The sequence below is a fragment of the Leptodactylus fuscus genome, chromosome 7, assembly GCF_031893055.1.
Source record: "Leptodactylus fuscus isolate aLepFus1 chromosome 7, aLepFus1.hap2, whole genome shotgun sequence".
In the NCBI taxonomy this organism is placed as follows: Eukaryota; Metazoa; Chordata; class Amphibia; order Anura; family Leptodactylidae; genus Leptodactylus; species Leptodactylus fuscus.
This window is the reverse complement of record NC_134271.1, coordinates 81,704,783-81,720,624: the sequence shown is the minus strand read 5'-3', so window position 1 is coordinate 81,720,624 and position 15,842 is coordinate 81,704,783.

The following is a 15,842-nucleotide window of genomic DNA, read 5'->3' as shown; positions in this document are numbered from 1 at the left end:
TCAGTTTTGCTCAACTACACATCTGATGCACACTCGGCACTGCTACATCAGATGTAGCAATCTGATGTAGCAGAGCCGAGGGTGCACTAGAACCCCTGTGCAAACTCAGTTCACGCTAATAGAATGCATTGGCCAGCGCTGATTGGCCAATGCATTCTATTAGCCCGATGAAGTAGAGCTGAATGTGTGTGCTAAGCACACACATTCAGCACTGCTTCATCACGCCAATACAATGCAATAGCCAGTGCTGATTGGCCAGAGTACGGAATTCGGCCAATCAGCGCTGGCCAATGCATTCTATTAGCCCGATGAAGTAGAGCTGAATGTGTGTGCTAAGCACACACATTCAGCACTGCTTCATCATGCCAATACAATGCATTAGCCAGTGCTGATTGGCCAGAGTACGGAATTCGGCCAATCAGCGCTGGCCAATGCATTCTATTAGCCCGATGAAGTAGAGCTGAATGTGTGTGCTAAGCACACACATTCAGCACTGCTTCATCACGCCAATACAATGCATTAGCCAGTGCTGATTGGCCAGAGTACGGAATTCGGCCAATCAGCGCTGGCTCTGCTGGAGGAGGCGGAGTCTAAGATCGCTCCACACCAGTCTCCATTCAGGTCCGACCTTAGACTCCGCCTCCTCCAGCAGAGCCAGCGCTGATTGGCCGAATTCCGTACTCTGGCCAATCAGCACTGGCTAATGCATTGTATTGGCGTGATGAAGCAGTGCTGAATGTGTGTGCTTAGCACACACATTCAGCTCTACTTCATCAGGCTAATAGAATACATTGGCCAATCAGCGCTGGCCAATGCATTCTATTAGCTTGATGAAGCAGAGTGTGCACAAGGGTTCAAGCGCACCCTCGGCTCTGATGTAGCAGAGCTGAGGGTGCACAAGGGTTCAAGTGCACCCTCGGCTCTCCTACATCAGAGCCGAGGGTGCGCTTGAACCCTTGTGCAGCCTCGGCTCTGCTACATCAGAGCCGAGGGTGCGCTTGAACCCTTGTGCACACTCTGCTTCATCAAGCTAATAGAATGCATTGGCCAGCACTGATTGGCCAGAGTACGGAATTCGGCCAATCAGCGCTGGCCAATGCATCCCTATGGGAAAAAGTTTATCTCACAAAAATCACAATTACACACCCGATAGAGCCCCAAAAAGTTATTTTTAATAACATTCCCCCCTAAATAAAGGTTATCCCTAGCTATCCCTGCCTGTACAGCTATCCCTGTCTCATAGTCACAAAGTTCACATTCTCATATGACCCGGATTTGAAATCCACTATTCGTCTAAAATGGAGGTCACCTGATTTCGGCAGCCAATGACTTTTTCCAATTTTTTTCAATGCCCCCGGTGTCGTAGTTCCTGTCCCACCTCCCCTGCGCTGTTATTGGTGCAAAAAAGGCGCCAGGGAAGGTGGGAGGGGAATCGAATTTTGGCGCACTTTACCACGCGGTGTTCGATTCGATTCGAACATGGCGAACACCCTGATATCCGATCGAACATGTGTTCGATAGAACACTGTTCGCTCATCTCTAGTTGTAACCAGACGCAGCAGCCATTTAACGTTTCATCAACAGTCGACGGAGAATTTCCCATGTTTATATGCATAAGCCCCCAAACACCATCCCAGCAAAATGATATTATTTTCCAAAGATTGTAAAATCTCAGTTTGTTGGAATTTTGAAAGCTGCAAATCCAATTCTCTCAAATGGAACAACCAGAAAACATCCCTCCCTCCCCCCACACTGTAAACTCCAATCTACCGCTCTGCGCATGGAAATAACGGGAATTGGTTTAACTCTTACGGCCAGGTAGATATTACAAGCTCCATTACTCGGAGACTTTTGTGATTTTATGGGCCTGGCCCCAGGTGTGAACATTAAGGAACCGTCGCCCTAATATCCCCCATTACTGTGGATTTGTTTTTTATTGGTCTCTCAGAAGTACAATGTGATGAGATTTATACCCCATTCTGCAGTGAATGCATTGTAATGTATTAATAGGTTATGAGGCAGCTGCTCCGTGGATATGGGAATTCTCAGCAGCTGGGTCTGGATTTATATACCAACCGATAAGAGAAAATGTGCAATGAATCTGCTACTACCAGCCTTATGGTTTCAATTCAGCATAATAGCTTAATAATGGAGGCGGCTATGTGTAACCTAAAGTCAGAGGCACCCACTGGAACAGCTCTACCTAAAGACTGAGGGGCGCACTGAGCAGAGATTGAGGTAAAGAAACCCCAAATCCCCACCTGATACTGTTATTACCAGGATACATACAATGAAAAAACGCTCACCTCCAGGTTCAACCATTTTCAGATCAGATATACGTAATCCAATCCTGAATTATTTATATTCCTCAATGTCATTTCTTACTAGACAAGTGTTTGTATTGCCCTAATATCTTATAATGATATATACAGTGCTAGAGCATTCTACAGTTGGATTACTCTAACTCTAAGGCCGGGGTACCACATTGTGAATATGCAGTGTTTTGGAAATCGCCACGTATTACATTACCTGCAAAGTGGACTGATTTCTGGCTAATCCCATTCATACATGGCAGAGAAAAATCAGCAGCGGTAATGCTGCAGTTACAAAATCATTGCGTTTTTGTTAATCGTAGCATGTCAATTATACCTACGGAAACACTAGAGCTTGCCGTATAGGTATAATAGCGACAAAAAGTTTGCAGAGGAAAATTCTGGGGACTTTCTGTGAAAAGCACCGCAGAAATAAATGCGCTTATTGTCTGCGGCTCGCTATGTGGGACCTTTTGTGTAAAGGTTTCTTACTTGCCTTTCTCCCAAATGTAATGAATGTCCCCTGGACCCTTGTAAAGTCCTTGGAAATAATAAATTATCCGCCAGTTCTTTGTGTAGGTCTGACAAATCTAACAAAGAAGATTACCAGTAAGATGTCTTCTTTTCAAGCTGAATAAACCCAATATACCTAACCTCCCATTATAAGTGAGATCTTCTGGTCATTTGCTTCTGAACCTTTTTCTACTCTCTTATACCCTATTTCAGAATGTGGAGTCCAAAACTGAATCCCATATTACTGAAGTAGTTATAGAGAGGATTAATATGTGTTAGGATTGTGCAGAAGCTGCGGCCATGAGATGGGCATCGCTGCCTGTTCTTCTGTACAGTCCAGGGTTGCAGGGGTTAACCTGCCTTACAACAGCCGGGTGTGGTCGAGTCTTTGATGGACTGGTGTGTCAACCAATGGACGCTCGGATTGGGCAGCTGGGCTATTTGCTGGTGACCGCCCCTTGCCTATATAAGGGGGCTGCTCTGGATGCCCGGTGCTCTAAGATCAAACCAAATCTGATAACCTGAATTGATGTGTGTGTGGTGCTTGGGTTCCAGCCTGTAAAATATTTAGTGGCCCTAGTTAGTAAATTCCTCAGATACAGCAATGCCATTGGTAGTTGGGCAGCATGCTGCCTTGTGTGTGTGAGTTGTGTGAAAGCTCATTAGGCCTTTGCTGTGTCAGTCAGTATTGACACTGGTTGCTGGCTATAGTTGCTTTGGGGGTTGGGTGGAACTAGAAGCACACAGGGTTTGTTGGTCTCTGGCTAGTCCAGGAGTGCTGGCTAGCCAGTGCTTATTTGTAGCGGCTGCTCTGACTGCACATGACTCTGTGAATGGTAAGAGTACACCTGCTGATTTAATTTAGCTGGCAGTGACATCTACTGTTAGACAGTATTCACACTTAGGTGTTAGCAGTCAGTAGCCCAGAGGGCTCCGTAGGGTTTAGTTTTTGTTTTGTTTTTTAAATAAACCCTGCTGACCATAACAATATGACAGTGGTATCTGGGGGTTTTCTCTATTTATAAACCCTAAATACTTTTTTGTTTTTGCAGCTTTTGCTTAAAGGTTAGTATTGCTGCATAGTAAACTTGAACCTAGGTCCTACCACAGGTATCCGATTGACTTCTCACATGAGTATAGGGGTAGAGATACTGGTGGCACTTAGCTATCACTGTATTGGGTGTACTGTGGCTGTTGCGGCTATAAGAGTGTTGTAGATGGCTCTGTTATGGGAACACTGGTTGCCAGGGTTATGAAGGCACTGTGGCTATCACTTTATTGGGTGTACTGTGGCTGTTGCGGCTATAAGAGTGTTGTAGATGGCTCTGTTATGGGAACACTGTGGTTTCCAGGGTTATGAAGGCACTGTGGCTAGCACTGTTATAAGGACACTGGGGTTTTCACTATTATGGGCACATTAGGACAGATTTAATGTCTAGGTTTTAGACAAATTTAGACTGCTAGTTTTGGAGAGCCCTGAACTGACTAAGGAAACTGACTTATTGGCTGGGGGCTTGTTGTGATTTGAAAAGTTGGTGACGTAGTCACGTTAAGGGAGATGTTGGTAAGAGTCCTTAAAGGAAGGGGTACATATGTGGAGATTCACCTTCTACCACGAGCTGGTGAGAGGAACACTCGTCCACCCTGCCCCTTGGGTTATGGTTTATGGACTGGTTTCTTTGGTGTTGGTTGCTTTTTTTTTTTTTCTTTTCCTTCTCTTGCAGTTGCTTGTTGTTACAGTATGGCGGGATACCACGCCCAAGATATACGGTGAAAGGCGCTCCCACATGCCCGCTGTCTTCCAGCGGGGCATTCGAGATGAAGAGGAAGAAGGTGTACGATTGGCATAGAATGTTTCTTGGATGTTACAAGTTGTTCAAATAAAGCTGTGGCCTACCCCACATTTCCAAAGCTTTGTGTGTGTATGGTTTTCTTTATGGTTAAATCTAATGGCCAGTCACCTAGTAGAAAGAATGGTAAGCTATGTCAAAAAAATCTAAATTGGCCCAAGCTTATGAAATTGTCTGATGCTATTGATGAATCTATCATGTTGTTAGATTCTGTAGTCTAATTTTACACCACTTATTTGTTGCCTTAGTAGTTTTGGAGCATTTTTGAAGCCCTGCATTGCATCTAAGATCCTTATATCCCTTATATCTCCTTTCAGATAAAACATATCCTTTTTCTCTGAAATGAGTTTGAAACATATGATAAATGTGGTGCAAAGCATGTTATAGAGGTTTTTTTTAGTGAAAATTGACAAAATTCTGGCACTTTTGCTTAGTAAATCTCCCCTATTGTGTAAGGCTGTGTTGCTAGGGCATTGTGGTAGCCATTATATATACAGAACTAAGTAAAAAAGAATGTGACTGTCACTGATATAGTGGACTCTAGTTGTCAATGTTATCCTATGAAAAATTTTCCAACATGCCCTCATTGTAAATCTATTTCCCATTTAAAGGTCTTGTATATTCCCAGGTGCTCACTGGTTGCTCAGCTCATGTAAAGACGCCATTCTGAATACAGTTGACTTGTCAGAATCTGATTATATCCCAGGATCCTCTGGTGTGTAGTGACTGACAGTGAAGCGCTAGATCCAGGCTCACCCTGGAATACGAGCCGTAATGATTCTGATTATTGCTCATTATTGTCCTCACAATCTCTGCTGACTTCATGAAACAACCACCTCACCCTCCATGAATAATCGCCTCTTTAATTACATTAGCGCCGTGACGAGCACTTAATCAATTTTAATATCAATTATCATGGAGTAATTTGATTATTTAGGCCGTTACAGAGGCTTTATGTGGAATGAAAAGCGATAACATATGACTGTATATAGACCATGCTGCCACCGAATCCTCAGAGGATCAGAGATTATGGAAATCTGTAAAGTCCAGTTTGAGGGGCTGAAATACTAATGATGAATGGAATTGTCAGAGATCGCACACATTATTAATACGTCTGGTAAAGAGTCTCCCTCCAACATGATGCCTCTTATCTTATGGAGGGACTATTTGTACCTTTTGAGAAACCAAGGCATGGATGCAAGTGTTCTTCACCCCCCCCCCCCCCCTCCACTTCCTATGTCATATTGATATTAAAGAGGTTGAGACACCACAGAAGCTTATGATAGGTTAGGCAATAACTTGCTGATTCTGATACCCATCTTTCCTTTGTGAATGGAGTATCAAGTTACTCTAGGTTCATATCTGTGCTTGGGGACCCAAAAAATGGAAACTCAATCTGCTAAAAAAAAGTGGAAACCTGCAGACCCCATAGACTATAATGGGGTCCGCCAGGTTTCCTCTATTGGATCTGCCAGAAATAACTTAGCGTTGTCCAAAGCAGGGAGAATTCCACATTTGGCTAGGTCATAGCTTGCTTTAGTGGTACAACCTTTTTAATAAATATTTCATAGCATTATTGTAGAGATGCTGGAAACAAATAACGGATGATCAAAGTTTCTGGATTATCGATCAAAATGTATTACGTATACATCTATCTCAGTTTTAAAGTTGGGGTAATAGGAAGTGGCTATGGACATGGCAGCTGACGGGTTCACATGTTCCTTCATTCTCCGTTTGGCATATGAAACCCTACCTATAGCGGTCAATGAAAAGTAAGCTGAGCAACTCACATGAAAGAGTTTGCAGTGTTTCCATAGAAGGACACGGGGCACTGCCCACCACATATGGATCACGGGACTAATCCTCTATTAGCTCAGGGTGGAATTCATCCTAATTTGATATATTATTTCAGGCTCTGTAGTTAATACAGGGGCTATAGAGGGAAAGCTGCAGAGATTGGGGTGGTTTAGCATAACACCTGGTTCCACAGATCCCTAATACTCAGTTATGGGATAATTATCCCTCCAGTTACACTCACGCACATGGAATCTACTGGAGTCATTAGCCATAATGGGGGCTTAAAGTCTGCACCAGTTATATGGGGACCCCTCCTGACCCATCTAATTCTAGAGCGATGAGTGAATTGTTTAGTTTAGATAAAGTTACTGGATTGTATGAAAGACATTGGTTACATATGACTGAGCTCAAAGTGCGATGTTTCAGTCCAAAGTGGACCTTTTTCATGTCTGCACTTTGGGCTAATAATAATTCATCTATCTATCTATCTATCTATCTATCTATCTATCTATCTATCTATCTACCTCCCTCATACCTATATCTCTATCTCTTATCTACTATGTCTTACTGAAATGTTGCAGATATTTGTTACAAGAACAGTTTATCTTCTGTCCATCCTCTAGTTATCCAGAAATAGTACCTCCTACCATTATCAACAGCACCCTCATACTGTATGGAATGACTCACTCCCCATATTGTACTCACTGAATATAGTACTTCTATACGGTGCTCATGATGTAAAGCACCCCAATCCTGTACTTATGAGATAAAGCACCCATATATTTTACTTCCCGAATAAGACACCCATATATTTTACTCATAGAATAAATCATTCTCACACTGTACTTGGTGGAATAAACCACCCCATATTTATTGTACTAATGGAGTAAAACACCCCATGAAATAAAATACTAATATACTGTATTCATGCAATAAAATACTCCCATGCTATACTCATGAAATAATGCATCTCTATGCTGTTCTCACAGTATATAGCATGGTATACAGCTTTCTCATACTTTACTCATGGAATTCAGCGCTCACAAACTGTACTAATGGAATAAAAACACTCCAAATCTGTCCTTAGTGAGTTACCTCCCCCACCACAACTGTACATGTGGTATAAAGCACCCTCATACTGTACTCATGGAATTAAGAATTCCTATACCTTACTAATAAAATTAAGCTTTTGCATACTGTTATCATGAAATAAAGCACGCCTATACTGTACTCATAGAATAAAGTATTCTCATGCTATATGCATGGAGTAAAGCACTCATATGCACCACTCATGAAATAAAGCACTCTCATACTGTACTCATGTAATAAGGCAACCATACACTCTACTTGTGAAATAAAGCACCCCATATGGTATATATAGAATAAAGCACTCATATAATGTACTGACATCCATACATTATACACATGGAATAAAACACTCCTATACTGTTCTCATGGACTAAAGCACCCCCATATTGTATATACAGGGTAAAGCAACCATATAGTGTATAGCAACCATACACTCTACTCATGGAATAAAGTACCCTCATATCGTATATACAGACTAAAGCACCCATATAGCATACTGGCATCCATATATTATACACATGGAATAAAACATTCCTATACTGCACTCATGGACTAAAGCACCCCCATTTTATATACATTGAAGAAAGCACCCCTCATACTCTACTCATAGAATAAAACATCCCTATAGTGCACTTATGATATAAAGCAAACCATATTTATTGTAATCAAGGAATGAAGCTCTCCCATATAGTACTCATGGAATACTGCACTGCTATGCTGTACTTATGGTACATAGCACCAATATACTCTACTTATGGAATAAAGTACCCTCATACTCTACTCATGGAATAAAGCAGTCTCATGTTATACTCATGGAATAATGTACTTCCATACTATTACTACTACTAATAATGAGAATAATGATGATGATAATAATAATAATAATTATAATAATAACTTTATTTATAAAATTTTGCAGCACTTTACAAGTCAAAGAGAACATGCACAGACAGTATTTGACATTACAATGTGGCAAAAAAATTAACATATCAAACTATAGGAGTGAAGCCCTTGCTCACAAGAGCTTACAATCTACGCTGTACTCACGGAATAAAGCACCCGCTTATTGTACAGATGGAATAACCCCCCCTGCTATTTGACAGCCTCCATATTTTGGTTTTCCTCCCTGTCTGATACAATCGAGACTTTCCATAAGGTGAATTGGAAGAGGAAATCTATTAGTAATGTGTAAGATCAGATGTGAGAGATAAGAACAGCAACTGTTGCTGGGAAGGCTGAGAATAATGTCTCCATTCTGCGGCCCTTGAAGAACATTACACCCTTTTAAGCATTTGCAAATATTTGGATAATGAGATCATAATCTCCCCTGAAAGGTAGAATAAAGCAACAATCCAGAGTAAGAGGTGGACAAATCCATGATGTCACCTGCAGATGAGGAATAGAGATAAATGACTTCTCTGCCTGGGGCCGAATAGGAAAGAATGATTGTTTGCGATGAAGGATTTTCTGGCTGAGTACCGGTGAGAGCTGCGTCCACGGTAATGTTATCCCTGCACCTGATGGAACACTGACTGCTTTTCATGGCAGCGATATTTCCTAAAGAGGCAATGAAACTGTTTTATGAAATCAATACATAAAATCTACTCAATAAACATCTAAAACCACGCGATCCATCAGGCTGCAACAATGTAACACAAGAGCTACCCAGGGAAAGACGCCTCGTGTTAGGGCTTGCGCTATGGGGTCCAAGAACGTTCCACAGAAAGTAATAGAGAACTAATGGTGGAGGAACTTCAGCATGGTTTAGTGACAGTGCTCTAGAGTCTCAAGAAAATCTTTCTTTGGTTTTAAGAACCTATAATTGTATAAATGACAGAAGAACTTAAAGGGGCTCTATCACTGGGAAAATATATATATATATATATATATATATATATATATATATATATATATATATATATATAAAAAACTTGAAAGTCTTCAGTAGATGATACCTTTTTTAATGGCTAACTCATAATGATGACAGAATATAATGTTTCGAAACTCCCCGCTTCTTTTTCAGATATAACTAAAAACAATTTCTGAAGGGAAATTAATTTCAAATGGGAAAAGTCATTTTTAACTAATCACATCCTTGCACAGCCTTTAGAAAGGCTATTCCACACCTACCTTTAGTATGTAGATTGCCTCAGTGGTGTCTGAATAAGTCCGTTTTTATTCATATTCTAATTAAACTGGGTGCACGATGCATCGTGCACCTCTTTGCTACTGTTTCCTATGTATGTACACAGCACATACTCAGCTTCCTGTTTGCACACACACATAGGAGATAATAGCAGAAATGAGTGCTGCTGGGAACTTCCTGTGTTCCCTGGAAGCTCATTAGCATGTGAATAAAAACGGACTTATTGAGAAACCACTAAGGCAATTTACATACCAAAGGTAGGTGTGGAATAGCATTTCTAAAGGCTATACAAGGATGTGATTAGTTAAAAATGACTTTTCCTAGTGATAGAGCCCCTTTTAGGGGGTTGTCCAGGCTAAAAAAAAAAAAATAAATAATAATAATTAGCTTATTGGAGGTAAAAAAATAAAATAAAATAAAAAAATTCTCACCTGTCCCCGGTGCTTTAGTGCCTTCCAGTCCGGTTCTGCAGCTCCATTATTGTCTTCTGGTGGAAGTCCCTGCTGCATGTGACCACTGAGCACCTCTGTATCGTGGCTTTGCCACCATTCATTCTATGTCCTAGTTCTAGGCAACTTGCAAGTCTGATGAAGCTCCATGGCCTAAACCTCACATCTCTTCTGCCAAACATTATTTCATTAATTAACATCTGATACCAGACTGCAAACTCATATCTTCCAGTACATGAATTTGGGACCCTATGCCAGCACTTCATTTACGTAGTGTCGCTGTTATCTCCTACGACATTACAAGAGTTTTGGTGACTGATTTTTTTTTTTTTTTTTTTTTGTAACTTTCAAAGTTTCTTCTGGCATTTTTCAAGTCTTATAGAGAAGACAGTAGGAAAATAATAAACTAAAAACACCAAAGAAGTGCCCAAGACAAAAACGCTTTGTAGATAATATTTTAAGGCTAATGCACCACGTAACAGGCCGCAGCCAAAAAGCACTGCGTGAAAAACTGTTGCGAAAATGCATTTTTTTTTTCCCCACAGTGCTTTTTACAGAAAGTCTGTAGCTTTCCTCTGGTGACTTTCTGATTCCATTATACCTATATGGAAACTACCAGCGCTTCCATAGATATAATTGTCATTATGCGAATTGCAAAAACGCAAGGGTCTTTCAAATTGCAGCATTTCAGCTGCAAATTATTTTGTGCAGTATGTGGATCAGATTCGCCAGAATTCTAGCCACTTTGCAGGGAAAATTGAGGCGATTACGATATATGGGACCCCAGCCTAAAGTAACGAAAAGACGCAGAAGTGTTTACCAACAAAAGACATACATCATGATTCTTAGTTTTTGCATTGGAACGTCGACCATGAGGTAAACCTCTGGTATCACCCTTCCTACATTTCAAGAGGCCAGCATGTCAGCAATTCTATCCCCTGTCTAAGAAGGTATATTTAGGTTTTATTTCAGGCAGCTAAAAGGCTGGAATCACCCTGGACTTGTCATATATTATCCTATGAACCAAGCTGAAACAGTAAGGGGTTTAACTATGGGGATCAGTGACCTCAAGATCACATAAGAAGATAATCATAAATAGCACCTGATATTTGGAAAACTTCCAGTACTGATTTTAGATATGAGCCTGTCCATCTGGTTTATGCTATTAGGACCTTTAAATAATGATGCCAGCCTGACAAACCCTTAAAGTGATAGCTCCTCAGACAAGAGGAGACAATTGTTATCAGTATTCCTTATATACAGCACTGGCAGAGTCTCAGCTGTGGCTTAGTATTGGGCTTGGCGGTATTATATGGAAGCTTCTGTACCTGGGGGATGGACATCTATACCATAAAATATGGATTGTTATAAATACTCATTTATTAGGAAGAGCAAGCTTTTACAGAGGAATCAGCACACAGACAGACAGACTGACGTCGTCAGTGACATCTCTCCCAGAGTGTTGTCACTCAGGACAAGATTGATGCTCCAGGGCCTGGAGCAACTCCGTCCAACATCTAACAACTTATTAGCCAAGGTGGCAAATCAATGAATGTAGTGACTGATAAATCCGGGAAACAGACGGCTTACATGCAATACTTCATCTGTTCCCCAGATTGAGTGATGGCACAGACATGGCGTGAGCAGCAGTTAATCAGCACCATCACAGCCTGGGATTATGGAAATGTTACTGCCTCACTAAATGGGGCTATATACATAGACTATACTAATATGGACTACAGAAGATTATCTAGACAGGGTACAGGAAACTGCATAGGTTTTAGTTTTCTCCAGAGGTCACTGTGCCAGTTGCTAGAAGGTCCTGTGTATTGAAAGTGAATGGACTATTCCACACAAGTTCTTCAGGGACACTAGAGGAGGAATGTAGAAAGACTGATAATAACGCTGTCCTCTCAGCTGGCAGAGATGGTACTTTCTCTAGCTCTCTGTGTTATGCTCTGCCGAGACTCCATGGGATTGCTAAGGAAGAGGAGTAAGCAGGATGAATCTAAAATTTAAGATGGAGTATGATCAAAAGCAGAGAGGATGGTAAACAACAAATAAGCATTCTACAATTACCTTTATATTAGATAGGGTTAAGGGGATATCATCACTCCTTAGGGAGAGACCACCATTTAGGTGTGTGGAGTCTTATTAAGCCATAGACGGGCATGATGATAAAGGGAGCGTCCTCTATTGGGCTGCATGACTGAGGCACTGTCTTCCTATTTACATCATGGAAGACAGATTTGCTTATTCTTCCCATGATTATATTCGATAGTCAGTCATCTGATTTGGGTAAAACTAACCACCCTCTGGGGGTCATTATAGTAGTGCTCTTTGTGTCTTGGTCCCCATATTGATATTGCCACATGGACAGGTGACATTCAGTCCATGTCTATAGCAGTGATCTGTCAGTACCACTAAGGTCATTGCTGTAGCCAGCGATTGTCTGCAGCAGCCACATGCCAACGTCTGCACTGGAGGGCAAGATATAGAAACCGAAGGGGGTGGGGGCCACAAAATGTCAGAACAGGATAATTGGGGGGAGAGGAGTTCATTAGGATGAGTATGATTCCTTTTATTACTTTATAACTTTTAAAATATTTTTTTCATTTACATAGCTGGAAAACCTCTTTAACCCTTCAGTTTCAGGATTCAAGAGCTGACAAAAATGTTATGCTGATGATGAGAGTGATACTAGGACGGAGCCATGGATGGAGCAGGATCTGAGACTGTCTGTGATATGCTACATATTACATATTTGACTGTTTACGTCCCACATCACAGTGGGGTCTCCATCGCGCTGCTAGTCCCGCACAAATGCTGGGGATAATTCTTGTCACATTCCTGTCAGCAGAAAGATGAAAGACATCGACAAAGAAAATGTTTGTTTTTGTCTGGAAAGTCTTATTAGAGAACTTTCATCTTTCCTTTGCGTCTTACATGCCTGTCATGGGTCAGACACATTGTGTGAAGGGTATGATATTAGAAAGAGGGAGGGGGGGAACAGTATGCTACCTTTTCATTCTGATAATCTAATACTAATAGGCCCAAGCAGGTAATTGAAGCGCACCTCCACAAAACATTAAAAAGACTATCTATCTATCTATCTATCTATCTATCTATCTATCTATCTATCTATCTATCTATCTATCTATGTAATTATCTATCTATCTGTCTATCTATCTATCTATGTAATTATCTATGTAATTATCTATGTAATTATCTATCTAATTATCTATCTATCTATCTCCTATCTATCTATCTATCTATCTATCTATCTATCTATTTATCTATCTATCTATCTATCTATCTATCTATCTATCTATCTATCTATCTATCTATCTATGTAATTATCTATATATCTATTTATCTCCTATCTATCTATCTATCTATCTATCTATCTATCTATCTATCTATCTATCTATCATACTCTTGGTTAACTTAGCAGTTTTTCTTTCAATTCAGCTATATTTCTGTTAAATCTGATTCCAGGAAAGTTAGGTGGAAACCAGTATGGTCTGCATTACAGCTTAAGCTGCTCATTAAACTTACTGTACTCACTATGTGTCAGTTTTCACTGCAGGTTTGTCATTCTTTTCATAATCAAAAATGCTCAGGATTAATAGAGCTAAGTGCATAACTCAATCTGCTATTAACCACTTGTATAGTAGGCTAGTAATCCCATCCTGGGGGCCAGGGCCTCTCAGTACCCCTCTCCTCTCCCCATAGTTTGGCTTTAAGTCTATTTCTCATCAAAGTTGTAAGATCTGCAAACATTATTAAACTCTGTGGGATTAGATCACGACACATTTGCCATAAGTGACAAATTCTTATGAGAAAGCTTTACACAATAACAGAAACAGATCTCCCACAGCCGCCTAACTCTGTAATTAAACAGCACACAATTCTCTCGCCACCTCTGGGAATTCTGGGTAATTGGAATGCAAATGAGAGCTCAAGTATCAATTCTAATATAAAGTCCTTAACCCTGTAAAGCCTGCATTGTCTGAATGAAAAACAATCTGGTCTTACCCCAAAGTATTGTTTGCCCGGAAGGGTTGTCGCCCCATGCCATTGAAGGGAGTTGAAGGGTTACTAAGTCGTAACCAAATATAATGAAATAATGTTTCCAAGTCTTTCTGAGGCTTTGAAGTCTTTAGTTAAAGTTTTGATTTGGAAGAAAACAAAAAACTATGGTAGTTTGGGGGTCTCCCGAACCTAAAACAATGAGGTTAATACTGAGGGTCTGCTATAGGAGGATGATGAGGTTTAGCTTTGTGGCTTTAGCCTGGTAACTGCACAACTCACTTGCTCGTAGATGGCATAGACTAATCTGGTAAAAAAAACATTGAATAAACAGTCAACTTCTTCTGTTTTGTCTGCAATGTTGTTACATTGAATCCTCATGAGTGGTGAAGGTCGTCTGTGCTGCTTACAGGGGTGGCATAAGGTATTTAGATGTTGTTCATATTCACATACCGAAAACTCGCCCTAGTCCTATTCACACAGCGGAGGGTTTCTCGCAATGTAGCGGTCTAGAGCAGACCTGGGCAAAGCACAGCCCGCGGGCCATATCCGGCCCTCTGACTGATTCAGACTGACCCGCACAGCTTGACTAGGGAGGCGTGTCTAGGTAGGCGTGTCTTAGTGCCGGCAGGACAGTGAAAGAAGATGGAGACATGTGATGTGTGTCCTAAGGTACTGAGAGGGAAATGTGAGATGCAGGGTGGAGAGTGTGTGTGTGTCTATATGTGTCTGTCTGTATGTGTGTGTGTGTCTATATGTGTCTGTCTGTATGTGTGTGTGTCTGTCTGTATCTGTCTGTGTGTGTCTATATGTGTCTGTCTGTATGTGTGTCAGACACCCCTGGAGCCATCAGCAAAGGGGGACATGACTTTGGGATGGGGGAACCAATAACTCCTGCAGTTTCTTCTTTGTGCAGTAGTTGAGTAGATTTATACAGACTGGGTCAGCTTTAAGAATATATCGGTGTATATTCAGCTTTAGTGTATATACAGCTTTAGGAGTATATATCTGTGTATGTTCTGCTTTAGGAATATACATCTGTGTATATTCAGCTTTAGGGGTATATATCTGTATAGGAGTATATATCTGTGTATGTTCTGCTTTAGTATATGGTGCTTAGTGTGTTACTGTAGGGAGGGAGGAGTTAGGAATAGATGTCACTTCCTGTCTCACCCATCTTCATCCTCTTTCTCATCACAAGACCTGGATGAAGCATTTCCCACCCTCCCGCTCTCTTTGCATCACTATGTTATACTTGTTTTTTATTTTTATTTTTATTTTTTTTCACATTTTCCTATCTAATGTATTATTGTATCATTGCTTTGTTACTGTAATTGTGTATTTGGCTGTATATATTCAATTATGAGATGACTGTGATGAGTTATTGTTGGGCATTATCCTTCTAAGCCCAAGGGAAGGGCAGTCCTCCAGCCATGGTTCCCTAGAGGTTTCCTCCACAGGGGTTTTTTCCTCTCCTGAGTGCTGTAGGATGACTCTTTGTGAGTCGGGGGTTTGCCATGTTTAGTCAGTCGTGTGTAATAAAGTATTACGTGTCACATGGTCCATTGATAAACTGTCACAGCTTTACTTTTGCGGTTGAGGAGTCAGGTGGAAGTTGCAGGCAAGTTATTGTAGACTTAAACCTCATGGTGGT